Here is a 20,112-nt window from a genome sequence, read left to right on the forward strand (position 1 = left end):
ATTTCACTAACAATCATGTCGTTCCAAACCCATAAGATTGGTTAATCTTCGAAACACAAATGCAGATATTTTTATTGACTTTTTAAACTTGAGAGGTTTCTGTCCGTCCATTGAAAGCCCAGAAAAGAAGGTCCAAAAAGATCATAAAGGCATCATGAAGCGAATCCATGTGAATAGTGCAGTTAGTCCAAGTCTTGTAAAGAGATACAACAATTTGTTCATCATATAAAGTGATCATATCTCTCCACAAGTTTTGGATTGAACCGCTCAATTCATAATGGATTTGTTTTATGACATCTTCATGACCTTTTTGTATCTTTTAAAATTTGGTAACCTGGACTTTCAATGGAGAAACAGAAACCTCTCAGGTTTCACTAAAAATAAGACATTTTTGTTTCGAGATTAACCAAAGTCTTATGGGTTTGGAATGACATGAGCCTGAGTGAATGATGACAGAATTTTAATTTTTGGGGTGAACTATCTCTTTAAAGAGAAATTGAGATGGCAAGAGAAGACAAACTCCTATATGAACAGGAGAACGTGAGAGTGAGACAAGAGGTGCTGCTACCAAACCAGCAACTTTAACACATTATTTTGCTGAGCAAAGAAGAAGAGAAGAGCACGGAAAATTGGATTACAGAGTTGTGGAGGAAAATAAATGTCGACAATTTTCATGCCACTTTTCCACATGTGCCGCAACAACAGCGGGCAGACAGATAAGTAATGATACAAGGACATGAGCAACTGCTGAGGCCATTACATGCTCCTGCAACGTGGGTACACACTGTGCCACTTTTTACTTTAGTTGTCCTCTAGGCAAAGAGATATGAGATAGAGGAAAAACTAATATTTCAGGTCTAATTCTATTTCAGGATGTAAAAGAAAACAACTAACATAGGGCCATAGAAATATGACCGTCTTTCAAAGACGTGTCATGTTAAGGAGTAAGTATAATGATTTACATTTTAAATAGAAAATTTAATAATGCACAATTCCATTTACGTCTTATTTTGTTGCATATTATTCACATACTGTATAGTGAAACATTGTGAATATAGTGAAAACTTAACACAGTATTTCCTGCATTCAGAAGCAACAGCAACCATTTAAAAAAATTGGTTCAATTAATAATTCATGGATTTATTGTCAAAATTATGTACATTTTGATAGATTAAAGAGTCCCCAAAATGAAAATTCTGTCATTTACTATTCACCTTCATGTTGTTCCAAACCCGTAAGACTTTCGTTCATCTTTGAAACACAAATGAAGATATTTTAATTAAATCAGAGCTTTCTGTCCCTCCATTGACAGCTACGCAACTACCACTTTGACGCTTCAAAAAGCCCAATAAAAGCCTAAATTAAATCTGTTCATCATATACTAAAGTGATCCAGTCTCTTCAGAAAATTGGGACTAAACCACTCGATTCATATGGATTCGTTTTACAATCTCTTTATTAACTTTTTAAAGTGACGAACTAAGTGGTAGTTGCATAAACTGTCAATGGAGGAACAGAAATCGCTCAGATTTCATCAGAAAGATCTTAATTTATGTTTTGAATATGAACGAAAGTCTTACGGGTTTGGAACGACATGAGGGTGATGAGTAATTAAGGAATTTTTCATTTTTTTTTTTTCATTTTTGGGTGATCTAACCCTTTAAGGGGCGACACATCTTAACACACTCTCCCATACAAATCAATATTCATACCTCATATCAAAACATAAAATAAGGCCTTAATTCAGGAAAGTCTCTCTGTCCAATCAGTTTGCAGGCCAGTGTTTCATTATCACTCTTTCAGTCTCTCACTTCTGCTCTCTTGTCATGTTTTGACAGTGAGCGTTTTGCTCTCAGTTTACTTCAATGCCTCTGGTCCCAGAGTTGCTCTGATACTTCTGCAGGACTGATATGTGCACTGCTCTCATGGACGTATGAGTGATGGTAACATGAGAGCGTTAAACATAGCTGATATTAGTTCCCTTCTCCCGCCTTCTAAAATCCTCCTCCCCCAAACCCCCCCACATCCTTTCTGATTTGATGTGTTGATGTATGCAGGCTATATTTAGACGCAGGTCTCACTGGGGTAAGCTTAATAAGGGGTCACGTCCAGCAGCGGGGGGCTGACATTCTTGTGCACAACACAGAAAGAGGAGCCAGAGTAGGTATCCGGGCTGACAGGAGATCAAATACACACTGAATTCATCATCATGGGAATAAAAATGAAATTTACAAATAAAATGTTCTGGTCTGAAATGCACAGAAAAATAAGAAATACACATCTGAAAATAAGTGCACAACATTTTCTGCCGTCGCTACATGGTCTATGACATATACAATGTATAGCCTATATGATGTAAAAAATCTTTTGAAAAACTGATCTGCAAACATGTGAGTGTACACATCACATTAGTACATAATTATCATTTTCAATATGGTTTATATATATATATATATATATATATATATATATATATATATATATATACACACACATTCATAAATATTACATTTTTGGGAAGTCTGACCATTAGTCAGTTAGTCGTTAGTCAGCTATTAATTACTTTTGACTCTAACACAGTCATGAGGGTCTGCAGGGGTCCTCTATATGACAATTTCTTTTACTGCATTTTGGTTGGACCTCATGATTTTGATTTCGCAGGCAAAAATGAAGCAGTTTTATTATACACACATATAGTAAACTAATAATAGCATATATATATATATATATATATATATATATATATATATATATATATATATATATATGAAGAGTTCAGATGCAAAAGCCTCTAAATGCCATCTGAAATTCTTATAGAATGATCATTTTTATCAAGCTTGTGTATTTAAGTTCAGTAATTTCACTTAAATGACAATTAATAGGTCATCTTCATTGCCATTTAAGTGAAATTATTGAATTTAAATATATGAGCTTGATAAAAATGATCATTCTATAAGAAAATGTCAGATGGCATTTAGAGGCTTTTGCATCTGCTTTATATAGGGGTTTATTCAAGTAATTCAAGTATGTATAAACTTCACAATATATATTATTTAATAAAAAATATTAATATAAAAAAAAAATATATAGGCCTATAGGCTATATAATAAGAGTGTTATGTCACTAACCCACATGTATGCATGTCAACCAAAACAAGTGTTTTGCTCTAAATGCTGACTGGCATAACTCCACCTGTTCCAATAAAACAAGATTTGTAAGATCTTATGGTTCAAGCCACCGGTCAGCAAACCTGACCTGACCCAGATACAGCCACAATCGAGAAACCAAACACTGTGTCATTGTTCAAAAAAAGAAGCCAACAACAATCCGCAATTGTGCCATGCCGCCACTTCCAAAGTTATCCCACAATGCACTCCCACACGTCACTGTGTGCATGGCACATACACCTTTCAAACACAGCTGCTTCTGACATCCACAAACATTCCATGGGATGCTGAACCCATGACTTAGACATCCAAAATTATAGTTATAGTTTTATAGTTAAAATAGTAAAAAAAAAAACAATAAATTAAAGATATTTACCCCTAACTGCTCTCCCACATTAGGGTCTCTTCAAACCTTAGTAAAATCAGAATAGGCAGTAAAGGTGTGAACAACATGACACAGAGTGAAGCAAGAGAACGTTCCAAAACCTCAGACCAACTCTGACCAGATGTGAAACAGGAGACAGAAACAAAAGCATTCTTCCCTTTCAAAGCCACAGCTCTTCACTGCTCCAGTGAACACGCACAAAACAATGACAAGCGTTCACGTGCACACAGCAACACTCAAACGCACTAGGGTTAAAGAGGAAGCACACTTACACGAAAGAGCAGAGTTGATGCTTCTCAGGCAGGTTCCATTGTTGTTTTGTGAGATTTCAGCAGGGCTTGGTGGCTGAATAGCACAACAGATCCCCTTCCCTTTCTCTAGACCCCCTCCCTAAATGAATCCATGCACTGCTCGTCGTCCCTACGCCTACTAGAGCACTGCACTCTCACTGCCCGTGCCCGAGCAACAGCTGTGATGTCACGAAGGGGCGGCTGGCTAAAGCCAAACCACGTCTACCGGGCTACACCATTGGCTGAGGATGAATGCACAGCGTTTGCTCCTCCCACAAGCTCTGCTGTGATTGGCCGTTCAATGTTATCTTCCCAAAGGCATGGATTCCATCACAGAGAAACAATTCCTGACAGATTGGGTGGGTTGGGAAAGGGAGAGGATTTAAGTTGAATGCCAGCTTTTTAGTGTATTGACTTTAGCCTGTGTGTGTGTCTGAATCCTTATGATGATCAATAAACAATAATGATCATATGAAAAGACTTGTAGTGTTCCACAAAACTGTTCAGTTCACTTCGCACCTGCTTCTAAAGGAAAAAGCTTTTAAAATGCACTTTAAAGCGAGTAAAAGCAATAATTTAAGTGTTTCAGATGGGATGTTTAATTTATGTGAGGCTATTTAAATTCTCTTTATGTTTCAACTATTTTAACTTGACAAAACCATCAAAATGAATGTTAATCTTGATTTAACTCCGGACATTGCCCTGCTTTTGCTTGCTTGTGAAATGACTGACATAAAAAGTCTTAAAACAATCACTCGGTATGATGGTTATATAAGAGATGATGTCATTAAAGCTGGGTGGAGCGACTCCGGATTGTAGGATTATGAATTCCAAATACCTCTGTTTTCATGAAAAATTTCAATAATAATAAAACAGCAATAAATAAACAAATAAATAATATAAAAATAACAACAAATTTAATAAGAAATATTTAAATTTATGCATCAAATTATATAATTTGACCTAATACCTATAGTTTTGCATGTTTGTGTAATTGTTTATTTGTTTAAAATATTGTGAGTGGATGAAATGTTTAATCTGTCAGTGGAGCGGGTGGATTAGATGGAAAACATCAACTGTCATTAATCTGGAGGGATTGACTGTCTGATTTCTCCCACAGCGGCTGGTTTTCAGATAACACCCACACCTCTAACTGACACCACTGCTCCAAACTTGCACCAACACAACAGGAACAATCTGTGAGCTGGACTTTTTTTTGTGGGAGAATACATGCTGAAACTTGTGTAAAAGAAAATGAAAGAGAGAGAAATCACTCTGTGCAATGAAAAAGAATCTGTATATTTGTGATCTTTGTGACAGAGTAGCTTTGTGGTTAATGATCTGGGCCGACATTATAAATATTGTCCGCTTGCTCCCAGAGGAACCCAGAATTTACTGGCCCTGAAAAGCAGGGAACATAGTTCAGCCAGATCTTGAGAGGCAGCCAACTGAAATCTTGAACATATATCCATTGCAATTTCCTGTTCTTCAAAGCGCTAATATCATGTGTCAGGGATTTTTGCACTGGTCATATCTCCTCCAAGCTTGTAGATCCGTAGCTTACTCAAACAGCAAGAACTATGGGACAGCGCTGTGGGAAACTCCATCGCAAACCAGGATTAGTTCCATTCTAATGGCTCAAACAGAAAAAGTTTCAGTATTTGAATTGGAGATAATTAAGTATCATCTTATATATTATATGTTCATCTGTGTAATAACCAAACATAAGGCGCTCATACAGCAAAGACAGTGAAGCGTAATTAAAGTTTCCTGGTAACTGCACTCATTAATCTTTACATAAAGTTTAATAAGATGCCACGTCTAGTCCACTCGGCTCAGATGGAGCCTTCAGGCACCGTCCTCTTACTGTGTCCAGTTATGTAATTCAGCATCTCGCTGCAATTGCAGAGAGGAAGAGTACTCATGCCGCAGGAAACATGACTCAACAGAATGCTGTCAGGATACCGCAGGCAGAAGAGAGAGAGCGGGATTCAACAGAGAGAAAGAAACGATCTTGCTCTACCTATGTCACGGTCTTGTGGTCATTACTCAGATTTGGGAGTATAGAGCTACTACACTATGGGACTTTTTTATTAACTTTTTTTTGTATATGGGAGAATACATGCTGTAACTTGTGTAAAAGAGAAGTTAAAGACAGATAAACTGTGTGCGATGAAAAAGCTTTTGTATATTTGTGATCTTCATGACAGAGTAGCTTTGAGTTTAGAGCTCCACTATGTTAATTCTTACATTCATGAGCTATCGAGGATTTATTTTTATTTTTATATCAGCGGTTCCTCTTTTATAGCTCAGGGCAGGCTATAAAATATAGACATTATTAAAGCTCAAAGTTATGTTGACACATCTTACCCCAGTTATGCTCAGTTATTTAAAGACCCCTGTGGTGAAAATCAAGTTTTTAATGTTGTTATGTCTATGTGGTGTTTCTAATATGCTTTAAGACAAACCATGTGCAAATTCATAAGTCAACACCATTGCTGAGGATTTTCTCCTTAAAACTGCAGTAAAAAAAAAGACAGTCTCAAAAACGCCGGAGTTTCTTACCTCACAAACAACCTTGTAATCAATCACGTCACGAGGGGGGCGGGCTTTAACATATCGTCTCAAGAGGAGCCAGGTTATCCCGGTATATTTTTTCTGTTAATATGAAAAATCGGTTCATTTAGCAATGTAGGGGGTGAATTATGTACACTCACCTAAAGGATTATTAGGAACACCTGTTCAATTTCTCATTAATGCAATTATCTAATCAACCAATCACATGGCAGTTGCTTCAATGCATTTAGGGGTGTGGTCCTGGTCAAGACAATCTCCTGAACTCCAAACTGAATGTCAGAATGGGAAAGAAAGGTGATTTAAGCAATTTTGAGCGTGGCATGGTTGTTGGTGCCAGACGGGCCAGTCTGAGTATTTCACAATCTGCTCAGTTACTGGGATTTTCACGCACAACCATTTCTAGGGTTTACAAAGAATGGTGTGAAAAGGGAAAAACATCCAGTATGCGGCAGTCCTGTGGGCGAAGATGCCTTGTTGATGCTAGAGGTCAGAGGAGAATGGGCCGACTGATTCAAGCTGATAGAAGAGCAACTTTGACTGAAATAAACACTCGTTACAACCGAGGTATGCAGCAAAGCATTTGTGAAGCCACAACACGCACAACCTTGAGGCGGATGGGCTACAACAGCAGAAGACCCCACCGGGTACCACTCATCTCCACTACAAATAGGAAAAAGAGGCAACAATTTGCACGAGCTCACCAAAATTGGACAGTTGAAGACTGGAAAAATGTTGCCTGGTCTGATGAGTCTCGATTTCTGTTGAGACATTCAGATGGTAGAGTCAGAATTTGGCGTAAACGGAATGAGAACATGGATCCATCATGCCTTGTTACCACTGTGCAGGCTGGTGGTGGTGGTGTAGTAATGGTGTGGGGGATGTTTTCTTGGCACACTTTAGGCCCCTTAGTGCCAATTGGGCATTGTTTAAATGCCACGGCCTACCTGAGCATTGTTTCTGACCATGTCCATCCCTTTATGACCACCATGTACCCATCCTCTGATGGCTACTTCCAGCAGGATAATGCACCATGTCACAAAGCTCGAATCATTTCAAATTGGTTTCTTGAACATCACAATGAGTTCACTGTACTAAAATGGCCCCCACAGTCACCAGATCTCAACCCAATAGAGCATCTTTGGGATGTGGTGGAACGGGAGCTTCGTGCCCTGGATGTGCATCCCACAAATCTCCATCAACTGCAAGATGCTATCCTATCAATATGGGCCAACATTTCTAAAGAATGCTTTCAGCACCTTGTTGAATCAATGCCACGTAGAATTAAGGCAGTTCTGAAGGCGAAAGGGGGTCAAACACAGTATTAGTATGGTGTTCCTAATAATCCTTTAGGTGAGTGTATATGATGTAGTATATTACAATGTTACTGACATTCTAAGTTGTTCAAAGCGTTTCTAAGGATGCTGATTTTTAGAAGGCAGCTGCTGACTCTGACATGGACAGGAACATGGTTAGTGTAACATTAGCAACACGTTATTAGCTGTTTGATAACGTAGTCAAGCAAAAGGCTAATCATATTAATTACTGTTTTGTGTCCGACGTTGTAAAGAGCGATACCAGTGTGCAGCGTTTACTACAGTAAAACTGACCGAGTGGATCTCTGAGCTGGTGTGAGTGAGTGGAGGCGGGGCTAATTAGCATATCCATGGATCCATTTATACTAAACGAAGTAAGGGTGTAGAGTTACATTCAAGCTATTATAAGGCATGAAGAAAAAAAAACGTTTATATGTCATTTTGGTGATCAATGAGTTTTAAGGGATACAATTATTGACTACAGGGGGACTTTAAGTATAAAATTTGTCTCAGATGTTTCTCCTAAAATAACCTTAGAGAAATACAAATAGAAACAAATCAGGGAAGAAAAAAAAGAAAAGAATAAAATGTATGTGTATAATGTGTAGACCAAATTAGACCATTAGGCCAAATGCGTATGTGGATATTGAAATTTTAAAGCTTTTTCTGTTTAGTCATTTTTTTATTAGGAAAAATTATAACTAAAAACAGAAGAAAATGCAAAAACCTATTGTGTCTATGAAACGTAATGTAAATGATAGTAAAACAGCTGTATTGAATTGAAAGACAAAATAAAGTTCAAACTTTAGACTCGGGGTGTATTAAATCCTTAATGTAGAAAAACAATCAAGATATTAAAAAGGCAAATGGGCCTGAGATTTTATAGATAATAAAATGAAACCTCCTGAAAAAAGGTATTTTTTTAAACATGCTTAATCCAGAACTTCCCTTGCTAAATATAAAATGAGGCGTGACATTAAATTTCCTATTCAGTCATTAAATATCTGTCAACCACAGAAGATCAATGCAAACTTAAGACGGGTTGGAGTGTTGTTAACTTCTATAAATTGGAGAGAGGGAAGTGTGTGAGACCATGAATAGCTGACATGTCCATATCTTACTCTCTCTCTTTCTCTATCTCTCTCTCTGGACTGTGGAAATATTCCTGGAGGGAATGCCTGCATAGCTGGGTACATAAAATGGGCCAGAAATAATCTGATCCTTCAAATATCTACTGTTTATGTGTGTGTGTTTTCAGAGGAGATGCTTAAAAGAACACTTAATGCCTTAAGCATAAAACAATACCAACAAACAGGTCAAATACTTCTGAGTTTAATACCGTACTTGCCATATGTAAAGTGGTGTGTTTTAACAAAGCTAATGCACATGTGCTTTTCGTAGATAGGTGTGAGTCATCCTGCGGATAGGCCTCTGGTGCTTCGGTGGAAAAACTCCCTTATACAGTATATTTGTCAATTTAGAAGTATAAATTATGCAGAAGTGTCCTCGTTCTGTGGTTCAGGACTAAACAAGTGTTTTTTTGAATAGTGAGTAGAGGACCAGACTCCTGAGAGTTCAGACAGGTTACGGTTCTGGTGGGCTATGACGCATGCTTCACAAATAACCAGCGCAAACATGGAATAACAAAACACTGCCAAAGGCATTACGAGATACATTAGATTGTTACGCTGCGTTAACAGCATTAGATTTTTCTTTGGATTTTAAGTGTGTAATCTTTATTTTGTTAAAAAAAAATTCACCTCTCTTAGCTTAATGTGCACAGACCACTTAAAGTAAGCCAAGACTTCCTGAGAAGTGTGGCTGTGGCGCTTTCAACATGCCCGGTTTATCAACTTCAGGCTCAACCAATGGCATGAGTTGAGTTGGGCTCAACCAATGGCACTAGCTGTAGGGAAAGAATCTTTATTTCTGCAATTCCAATTGGTGCCACACATTCATGTGAAACAGATTATCAAAAAAGAAAAAATGTTGGGCAGGGACTTGGTTCTTTCCATTTCTTTTTGATTGGATGGAGGCAGATCTGAATGCGAGCTTGTAGTCAATTTTAAGAAAGGGGCAGGATATAAGTGTATTGGATTGGAGGATTGGAGAAGTCCGGTATACATCACCAGAGAGAAGTCTGTTGTTTCACCGGAAGATTGAGTGATGAACTTGATAAAAAAAATTACAAGGTCAAAACAGTTTAAACAAATAAAATCAATCACAATAAAATCAACACCTGCCCACTTTTCCAGTGGCCTTGGTTCCAGAAATATTTTTCCATTCATTTCTCCCATAGGGATTTCAAAAAAGCCACGAACCAAGGAAATGATCTACCAGTTGAATCATAACATTAAAAACTTTGATTTGAAACAAAAAAGTATTTGAAAATCGGACAAAAATACAAGACTGTACTTAACGGCTTAGTGATAGAAAGAACTACAATCCTATCAAGCATTGCGAACAGCATAATCAAATAAAAAATGATGGATACAAATATAAAACTCATTTAAAAATGTTGATTATTTATATACAAATTATTTACATTGTTTATTGCAAAATATGCGTATATATTCATATATTTAAGTATTTTGAGAGCATAGAGAGACTGACTCGATTACGTCATTTGCGGCGCTTCACGAGAGTGGACGGAGCTATAGAGATTTTTAGGAATGTTTTGCTTGTTTCGACTCTGATTGGTGGAATTTTCTGCACAGCATCATGGGTAATGTAGTTTTTCACCACAAATTCTGCTGTAAAACACAATTATATAATAATTTAAAAAAAAGTTGAAATAATGCAGGCTGAAGTCTTCAACAGAACCAGATATTATCAATTAGCAACCTTGTAGCTCACAGTAAGGTTGTCTTTAAAGATTTATAAGTTATTGTTAAAAATCAATTTCGCTTTGGAGAAAATGAATGGAGTTTTTACTTTTGGAACCTGACTCAATGAATTTAGGAAATAGATAGGGTGCTTTTTTTAATTAGGTATTTAATAGACATTCCTGTTCTCATTGTGTACGATTCAGTGTGTTATTCCAAAGACAATTCCAAATTTGTCTTCATAATGTTATTTTGTTAAAATTCAAATTCATCAAAATTAAAAGTGACATCATGTGGGCTTCTTTAGTGTATTTAAAAGTATTAACCAATCACCAAAAAGCTATTCAAAGTATATTATTTAGCAAACTTGTATTCAGGTATGGCTTCATTTTTGTATGTATGACCTGCGTTTGACAATCCAGCCCATTTCCAACGGGTAATTATTTTCCTGTTGAATAACATGGAAAACCATCACATTATGCAATTAAAATCTGTTACAAATGTGGTTCTATGTTGACAGCTGGGGGTTAGCATATAATATGAAACATTATAAAAGTTAGCATGTGATGTTAAACCAAGAAGGATCAACTGACTCGAATTAGCAAAATAGTTGTGCTACCAAACAAGATAATTAAATCTGACTGTATTTCTTCAGCATTTATAGCTCACCACCAGTATACTCACACTGTATGGGAGCATTTTTTCAAGTTCTCCTGACCCTTCATTAATTCCTCCTTTCCTTCATTTATCTCTCTCACACTCTCGTTATAAGAAACGCCTTCATAATCAAGGAACAATAGTCAATAGTGTCTGTAACCAAGCCAAGAACGACTAATTCTCCCTCAGACCCGTTACACTGACAGAAATAACACAACACTACAATCTCTGAATAGTTCAGATTCAAAATAAACCCAGCGGAGAAGTAAGATGATGCTTAACATTATTGTTTTGTTGAGGATGTGCATGTTGTCATGCTTGTTTTATCACGTTTACAGCACGCTTGATCAAATCAAACACACACACACACATAATGCAAACACATCCATGCATTGCTCAATTGGCACTGTTTTCTCATGCTGTTTCACATAAACACTGACATTCACAGTCAGCCCTCTTCAAAAGGAAAGGATCCACGTCTCCTTCGGGTCTTTTTAACATCAGTTCTTCAAACACTTTAGATCTGTCAGTGAGTTCAACAAACCAGGTGCAGGTTCTGGCTAAAAGCCATTATTTTAGCACTAACAAGTTCAGTGATCTCTTTTGTCCCTGTCCATCAAACTACTAGCTCAGACTCAGAGGATGACTTTACGCACACTAAACTGCGATATACATTTCTGTTTAAAGTCAGAGTGATCACGCAGGAATAGTGTATGTCATAGTTCATTTTTACACTTGCATGTGCTATACACATTTATTGACATTCCAAATAATAGTGTGACTGAGTAAAAAAACATCTAAAGCCATCTGCCAAAGAAAACTAAAATAATATCTGCCACAACTGACTAAGAATGATTATATCAATAGACTTCAGGAAGTTTTCCTTTTGAATACAAACAAAGAGTGCACATATTTTAGGTACAATAAGACATGAATCAGCGAAAGCTTTTAAATAGAAACTGGTTAGTGTTTGTATTGTGATTATGAATGTCACATCAAAATAGCTGTAAGTTTAAGTGCGTTTATGAACTGGAATGGCTGCTTGGGTCTCTCTATAAACCACGTTGAATGAGCTAAACTGGTTCTATTGACCGTATTAACGACATGTCAACATCACAAACTTATCACACCCAACAGACGAAATATACATCGCAAGTCAAAAGCTTTCTCCCATACACACACACACAAACAAGACACATAAGAATACCCTAAAGGTGAAGGTTAGGTAGAGTAATGGTTACTCAGGCAGCCATAACTCGCACAATAAAGGCAGTATGTCACTGGTGAGGCCTTTAATGCGATCCTACAGTGGAAAGAGCACAAGAACACACACACACACACACACACACGCATACATGAACAATGACCATGAATGGCAATTCATGTCACTACACTAAAGCAGAGACATCTGTCAGCGGAGCTCCATCTCACTGCCCTTACATCCATCTTAATCTCCAACCAAATGCCATTTGTGACTATGACAATCCCTGTTTGACCTCCCAGTGTCAATAAATAGGAATTGTACAGTCAAACCTGAAGTAAAATCCTTCTGAAAAGCATTTTATTTGGTTTTATCAATAATTTTTTTTTTTAAAAAGCCTTGGAGGAAATGCTTGCTTCATAATTTGTTTGTTGGCTGTCCAACCGCATTTGTACAGGTCCCAACTGCCAATTGTGTCAAAAAAGACAGGATATCAAGGCCATAGTTTACTTTTAACTCTAGTGGAGACTTTGAATGCACCATCTACTCTTACTTCATTTTCTCTGGAGCCATTACGTCAATGCCAGCTGGATATTCCTCTGACATCTTTGTAACTGGCTTCCCTCTTACACACACACACACACACACACACACACACACACACACACACACACACACACACACACACACACACACACACACACACACACACACACACAGGAATGTAAGTGCCATTCACTTGTTCATGTGCTTCTTACAGCCTTTATTGGCCCACAGAGTTGATAGTACAGAGAGGATTAATACATATTGATAATCTTATTCCTCTAAAAGTACATCAAAAGCTGGATCAGTACAGCAAAATTGCTAAATGTGAGAGATGAAAATGATATTGTGTGTCATACATTGAATGTTCATATCTAAGAAATGGCCTGTGTGAATGCAGAATCACAGATGAGATCTCTTTATATCAGTTGTTTCTCCTTTCTTAAACAGAGAGCAAATTAAGGGTTTGCTAAAATCTCATCTATCATCTAAAATTAATACAATTATTCAAATTATACAATATTTTTATAGCTCTATACTCATCACTTGTCTCATTGTGTCTACTTTTATTTGTCTAAGTTTATAAGAGCAGTATTGTAATGTCAACTAAAGCAAAATGATAATGAGTGTCACCAATCCTGCCCTGGTTGCACTGTTATGTTGTCATTATTACATTATTTATAGCTGTCTGCTTGCATTATTACTATGACTGTACCTGTAATATCATGTCAGTGTAATAGGGTGTGCCATTTAAGTCAATAAATGCTACCAAAACAAAATGGTTTTATTCTTGAATAGCCTTAATTAAGATGTATCACACATCCTCTGTCTACAGACTCTTCCTATCATTGCTAAGAGACAGGAAGCCACTGTGGCATTATTTGAACACACTCGAATTTACAATTCAATTTGAAGCCATTCATTTAAAAATCCCACGAACAAAACTGAATGTTTCCACCTTTGTGACTCAGATCAGTAAGTACAGGCAGCAAAGCAGGTGATATTGAGGAGAGAGCCGACAAACACGCATGCACTGTTGTTTTATATAAGCGCTGAAAGGCTGGCGGGGTGTTTGTGATAATGTCCGTTCACTCATGTGTGTGTGTGTGTGTGTGTGTGTGTGTGTGTGTGTGTGTGTGTGTGTGTGTGTGTGTTTGTGCATGAGTGTGTCAGAGATGCCCAGCTGACTGAAAGGGAGAGGCCAGACTCTACAGTAAATCACAGTCAACCACAGCTTGATAAAAATGCATACAAAACGTATGGAGAGTTGAAAGAAAGTGATGGTGGCACGACACAAGAAGAGAGAAGGAGGGAAAAGGGGGGAGCTCCCCGACGCCGTACTCACGTGAGTTCTCGCAGCTGACAGAGATAGAGGGATGAAAAAGGGAAAGAGAAAGATACGGACAGGTCTCAGTGAAGCATCCGAGCATACACCCGTCCAGCCTTACAGCCCCTCATCCCCAAAAAGGAGGAGAAACAGCGAGATTAAAGGAGCAAATCTAGAAAGCGGGAAAGACTAGCAGACAGGAGAGAAGCAGCTGCAGGGTGTGTGAGCAAGCGAGGCTGTGTAATGTGTGTGAGAAAGAAAAGAGAAAAGAGAGACTGATGAGGAGGGAGGGGAAAGGCAGATAGTGGAAGGGAATTGGCTGAAAAGAAAGGAGGCGGGGATGTGGTCAGCCAATCCTCTGAGTGAAGGTGCAAGGCAACAGGAAAATGGCAGATGGAGAACACATCCTTTAGATACAGAGGAATCTCTCTTGCTCTCTCTAAGGGATATCATAAACCCATAACTCATAATATCATAAACCCTGCAAAAAAATCATTATTTTTGTCTTGTTTTCAAGTACAAATATCTAAACATCCTAAACATGAAATCGAAATGTATTTTGTGAATAATTCATTGGTGCATTGTATTCCCAAGAAGTGTTTGTATTATTAATCTTTCCCCCCTGAAACAACTTTGATATTCTGCTGATGTCACTTGGGCCACACATGCTATTGGATAATGTTCACCAATCGCCAAATAGCTAATTAGATGTTTTAACAAACTCACATTTGATTTGCCTCGAAACACATTTTTTAAGATTAAATTTCCAATACAACATTTCTTATCACTTGGAAACAGAGGTCAAATTAGTTACGAACTGCAACTCAAGTTTGCATTAAATAAATAAATTTAGTTGAGCAGCAAAATTTTTGTAAGTCAACAGTTAAAACAGTTGGGGTTGGTTAGAACTCTTTTATCACTGTGTAATTTAAATACACACACACACACACACACACACACACACACACACACACACACACACACACACACACACACACACACACACACACACACACACACACACACACACACACACACACACACACACACACACACACATCATTCTAATCACTAATTATTCTGATAAACCCCAAACTTTTAAACAGTGCTGTACATTGTTTTCATTGAAGTACATTTGATTTTTTCCATAAAATAATAAAGAAATCAATTTTCAAAACAAAATGTTATGAAGCATTAGATTTACGCATACAAACTGCCAATGGAGTAATACAAATAAACTTCATACACAATTTTATTTATTTTTTTATAAAAAAAAAAAGTTTTTTCACAATGTAGTTTTAACATTTTTATTATGTTTAGATATTTTTACTGGAAATTTAAGTAAAAATACTGATTAATAAAAAAAAATGTTTTGCAGTGAACAGCACCATATGCCAATACAACAGACAAACATACACACAAACTATGAGAGAAAGTCCTCAAGAGTTCAAAGGTGAATATCCAAGAAAATGAATGACTCTCCTGTGTGATGAAATTGCATGATGACATCTTCTCTGCTGGCACAAGTGCCTTTTATTCAGTTTCACAGAGTGCTATAAGTGGGAGGGAGTATTTGTATTCACAATCAGGAGAAATGAGGGGAAACGAAGAGATAGCAGGAACAACATGATAAGGAGAAAAATCGAGTGGACAAGATAATGACTCAGTAACTATCAAGATAATGATAGTAACTGCATGTGAGCTAATGAAGATAAATGACCACAGAGGCAAAGAGAGAAAGAGAGAGACATGCCACCACTGTAGATATTCTATACACAAAATAAGACCCAGCACAATTATAGTCTTAGAAATTCCAGCTTGGGTAGCAGGGGTCACTTAAGTCACATCTGTCTTCTAAGAAAAGCTAAAAATATCCTTTCTGTCAACTGAAGGACAAGGACTCATGGTGGAATCTTGGACTACCAAGTTACAACCCTTCAAACTAATATCAGCAACATCTAGAGTGACAAACTGAGTTCAATTCATCACTAAGTTCCAACCTAAGGGATAGAAGGGGTGGAGACAAACGGCTGGGGGCGTGGCTTAGCTGATAAAAGCATCAACAGCGTGCTCGCTGAGGGGGGGTGGGCGGGGCCTGATCTCATTCCTTGATTTGATTGCATGAGAGAGCGATGTTACCATGGAGACTGCATTCAGTGCAGCAGAACCCAGATGGCAGACCGCCTCGTTCACCCTCCTCCTCCTCCTCATCTCTCTCTCTCTCTCTCTCTCTCTCTCTTCCTAAACTCATAGAGGAAGAGCACAGACCTGCAGGACCCAGAGTGTAAATTGCATGTGACTGCAACACAAAGCCAGCACTCAGCACAGTGTGTATTTGTGTGCTTTATTGGTATGAAGGCAGACCTCTTCAGGAAGCCTGAGGGTGGTGATGCCATAACATGTGATGCTGCAGATTCCTGTGTCATGGTTTTGTAAAGACTCTTCAAAAAAGCACCAAAAACCATTCTTTTTTCAACCTTTTTTCTGAAAATTGCATTAGCATTCTATGGTGGTAATGACACTTTATCTGTATGTATGTATGTATGTATGTATGTATATATATATATATATATATATATATATATATATATATATATATATATATATATATATATATATATATATATATATATATATATATATAAATGTTGATCTAAAGCTTAGTTAACCAACTGTTTGCATGTCTGATGTCTGTGATTTGCAAGACAACATTAAAACAGCAAATGATATGCATCAGCATTTATCAGGATCTAATTATATGTAATATCTTAGCCTATGCAAACAGGGAATACCAGAGCTTAATTACTTAATAACTGCCTGGTATGAGAGAACTTTAATATTCACTAGAGTTAGAAAGCTGCCACTGTCTGCACTAATGAATGCATTGTACTGAGAATGAACCACAGGGATTAAAACCATTTTAAAGCTCAGTCTTTCTTAATCAACTAAGGAACAAAGTTCACCTAATAGTCCTGCCATACTTCACTTACTCAGCTGCATGTGCATGTAGAGGATAAATCTGGTGTAATGAAGCAAGTAATTGCAAAGCAAGTGTTTCTCAATATCTTTGAGGAAACATGCTAAGTTCACATACTCGTTTCTCTGAAAAACACTTCTACAGCCAGTTATTTTACTTTGAAATGTGCGTTTCCAGGCTGGAATGTTTGTTATTGTTTTGGTCTGTGATACTGCACAGTGACAATCTGCCAATTTTCATTGTCCATTGCGCTCGTTCCTGTGGCGTTTCCTCAAACTGGCAACCCGTGTGAGCGCCGTCCAGTCTGAGGAGCAGGTGGAGGGAGAATCGCGATATTTTGAAATGGATTGCAGTACCTATTTCGACTGCAACTTTAACATTGAATGGTTTTGAATGTGAATCATTTGGTCACCATTGTTTGTAAGTCTCTGTTTTTAATAATGTGTGAGGTCAAATACAGGTGATATCCAGTGTTACTCATGACTGACGTAATACATCAGTGAATGGCTTCACAGGCTCATATCCATTTTCACACTTTTCCGGCAAACATAGGTCCGGAAATGACACTGTGAATGCCCAGCATTGTCCTGCTATCAGTTGCAACCTTCCTCAGCTTCCTCCCATGCATGTCTATTGGACCATGCTGAGCCACAACAGAAGAGTTATTGAGAAAAGCAAATTGTGACAATCACAATGACAGATTTTAATACCAAAATACATTTTATGCACTTGAGAGGATTCATTTCCCAACACAAACTTAAGACACAGAAAACTTACCTCAACATGCTGTTGCTTTCAGTGATCAAGCTGAATTAGAGTGAGGCATCTTTCTATGTGTGATCTGTAAAGATGGACAAAACATAATATGACAAAAATAAAGAGTTAATATATCACTAGGTTTTAAAAGTGAGTACAAGTCTACTTGCAGTTTAAATTAACACAAAATAACGCCTGAAAGAAGTCAGGGAAAGGAGTTAAGTTCAGAAAATGTTTATTGCCAACTTCAGAGATCAAACTCTTTTATTATTTAACATTTTATGTTAGTTAAAAAAAGTTCTCACCAAAAAAATTTCTAAAGTAATGCTAGTTTATGTTATCGTGATCCTAGACATAATAAATTATTATGCCTGTAATCGTGATGACGTCGCTATTTCCCACGCACAGAACACAGTCAAATCGTTTATTAAAATATAGCGACATCTCCTGGCCACTTTTGATAACACAATGAATAACTAGGTGTGGGAAAAGCCCAACTGAGCCCAATTAGACAACATTTAATTACAAACGTAAACACAAATTATGTACTATTTAATTGTTTTAACAACCCAGAGGCGGTTCACTGTTATTGCTTGTATAACTCGCTCCACAGCTTTACTTGCTTACTATGAACATAATGTCAAAATGATGTTTACATTGCGTCACAATATCAATATATTTAAGCTATTTTAATCATTTTAAACAACACAGCCCACACCGTTGGCTGGTCCTTACAAGTAACATGACTTCAGGTTTTACTATCATCTCGGGGACATTTACTCCCTATGTAGGAAAAACCTGACTCACAAATTGAGTAGAATTTGCTAAAATAACAATATAATAATCTAAAATAAAATATATATTAAATGTGGCTGAAATGTTTTCCAGTTGTAGTAGTCATGCATGAAGCATACTTCTTTCCATTTCTAATATTAAAATGTTTGTTAAATAAATAATGTACTTACTTTAGCTGACACAAACATCACAGGTTGGCAGTATTTAGTCTGCAGATGTGTTTTGTCAAAGAGAGAATTCTTAGTCCCCAACAAAGTGATCCTGTCCTTTCCTTCAAAGCTCGAGTTTCTTCCTCGTTTTTTTCTGATCCTGTCCTCTCTCTCTCTCTCTCTCTCTCTCTCTCTCTCACACACACACACACACACACACACAGACACACTAATCATCACGCATTTTCCACATGCAAGATAGTTATTACTTTATTAGTATTATTTTATGACACAGATTTTAAAAACAGATATTGCATAGAAAGCATCCCATTATTTAGGAGTGGTCTAAATGGTGGGATACTATTAGATGAACAAAACAAAAAAGGATTAATTACTTTGTATAGCCTGTTTAGCCTAAAAATATATATGCTACATCAAGATAATTTTGTTGAAGTTCTAGATTGTTTCATGGACAAGATCAGCCTTTGTTGTGAGAGAGCTGAGGACTATGAAAGAAGACTCTGTGCTCTGCAGTTTTTTTTTCCAGGGGGTATTATTTCACTGAGACACCAGCCAAGTGAGATCACACTGTAAACATACACCATTACCTAGACAACATGGCAAATTCTCCTTATTTCCATTTATATCTTGATGAACAAAAGGAGAAAAAGAGAGAGAATGTGTTAAATTCAGACAGCTGAAATTATGTAGAAGAGAAGCACATACACACAAAAAATATATATAGCCTATCCAGGGCTGCCATATAGTCCTTCATGCTAGTGGAAACTTCTTATTGCTTTCTCTGTCATTACTAACCTAGTAGTAGAATAGTCCAGATACGTTTTGTCGTCTTTTTTTTAACAGAATAGCTATTCTTTTAGCATTTAAACAAACCTCTTTTTGTTTAATATTTTGCTTGAAAACAGCGTTTGTGCTACATTTCATTAACACAGTGGTTTTCAACCTTTTTGACTAGAGGGCCCCCATAGACACAGCAGCACCATCTCTTTGATTTTAAATGGGAATGACAGGGAGGCTGTGAGGGATAGACATAGCTCTTCAGTGGGTTGTTCAGTTATTTAATGCGTTTTTTAACTGTTCTGCTGACGAAACACTGCAAAATACCCTTCCAAGAAATTTCAATAGACAAA

The 20,112-nt window shown here is 37.2% G+C and overlaps 1 protein-coding gene across 5 annotated transcripts in view; it reads right to left on the reverse strand.

Moving 5' to 3' along the window:
* The window catches only part of trim3b (tripartite motif containing 3b), a 33,260-nt gene extending 14,151 nt beyond the window's left edge, over positions 1 to 19,109 (reverse strand). For 2 of the 5 annotated variants that reach the window (XM_082157612.1, XM_082157608.1), the window contains exon 1: positions 3,824 to 4,021. The gene's annotated coding sequence lies outside the window, so the exon portion shown is untranslated. Of the gene's footprint in view, positions 1 to 3,542; positions 3,783 to 3,823; positions 4,022 to 14,302; positions 14,523 to 18,038; positions 18,103 to 18,982 lie in introns of those variants that run through there. The other 3 variants (XM_082157609.1, XM_082157610.1, XM_082157611.1) reach the window with 3 other exon arrangements.
* Positions 19,110 to 20,112: the final 1,003 nt, after the last annotated feature.

Source organism: Leuciscus leuciscus (genome assembly GCF_965113295.1).
Source record: "Leuciscus leuciscus genome assembly, chromosome: 24".
Lineage (NCBI taxonomy): Eukaryota > Metazoa > Chordata > Actinopteri > Cypriniformes > Leuciscidae > Leuciscus > Leuciscus leuciscus.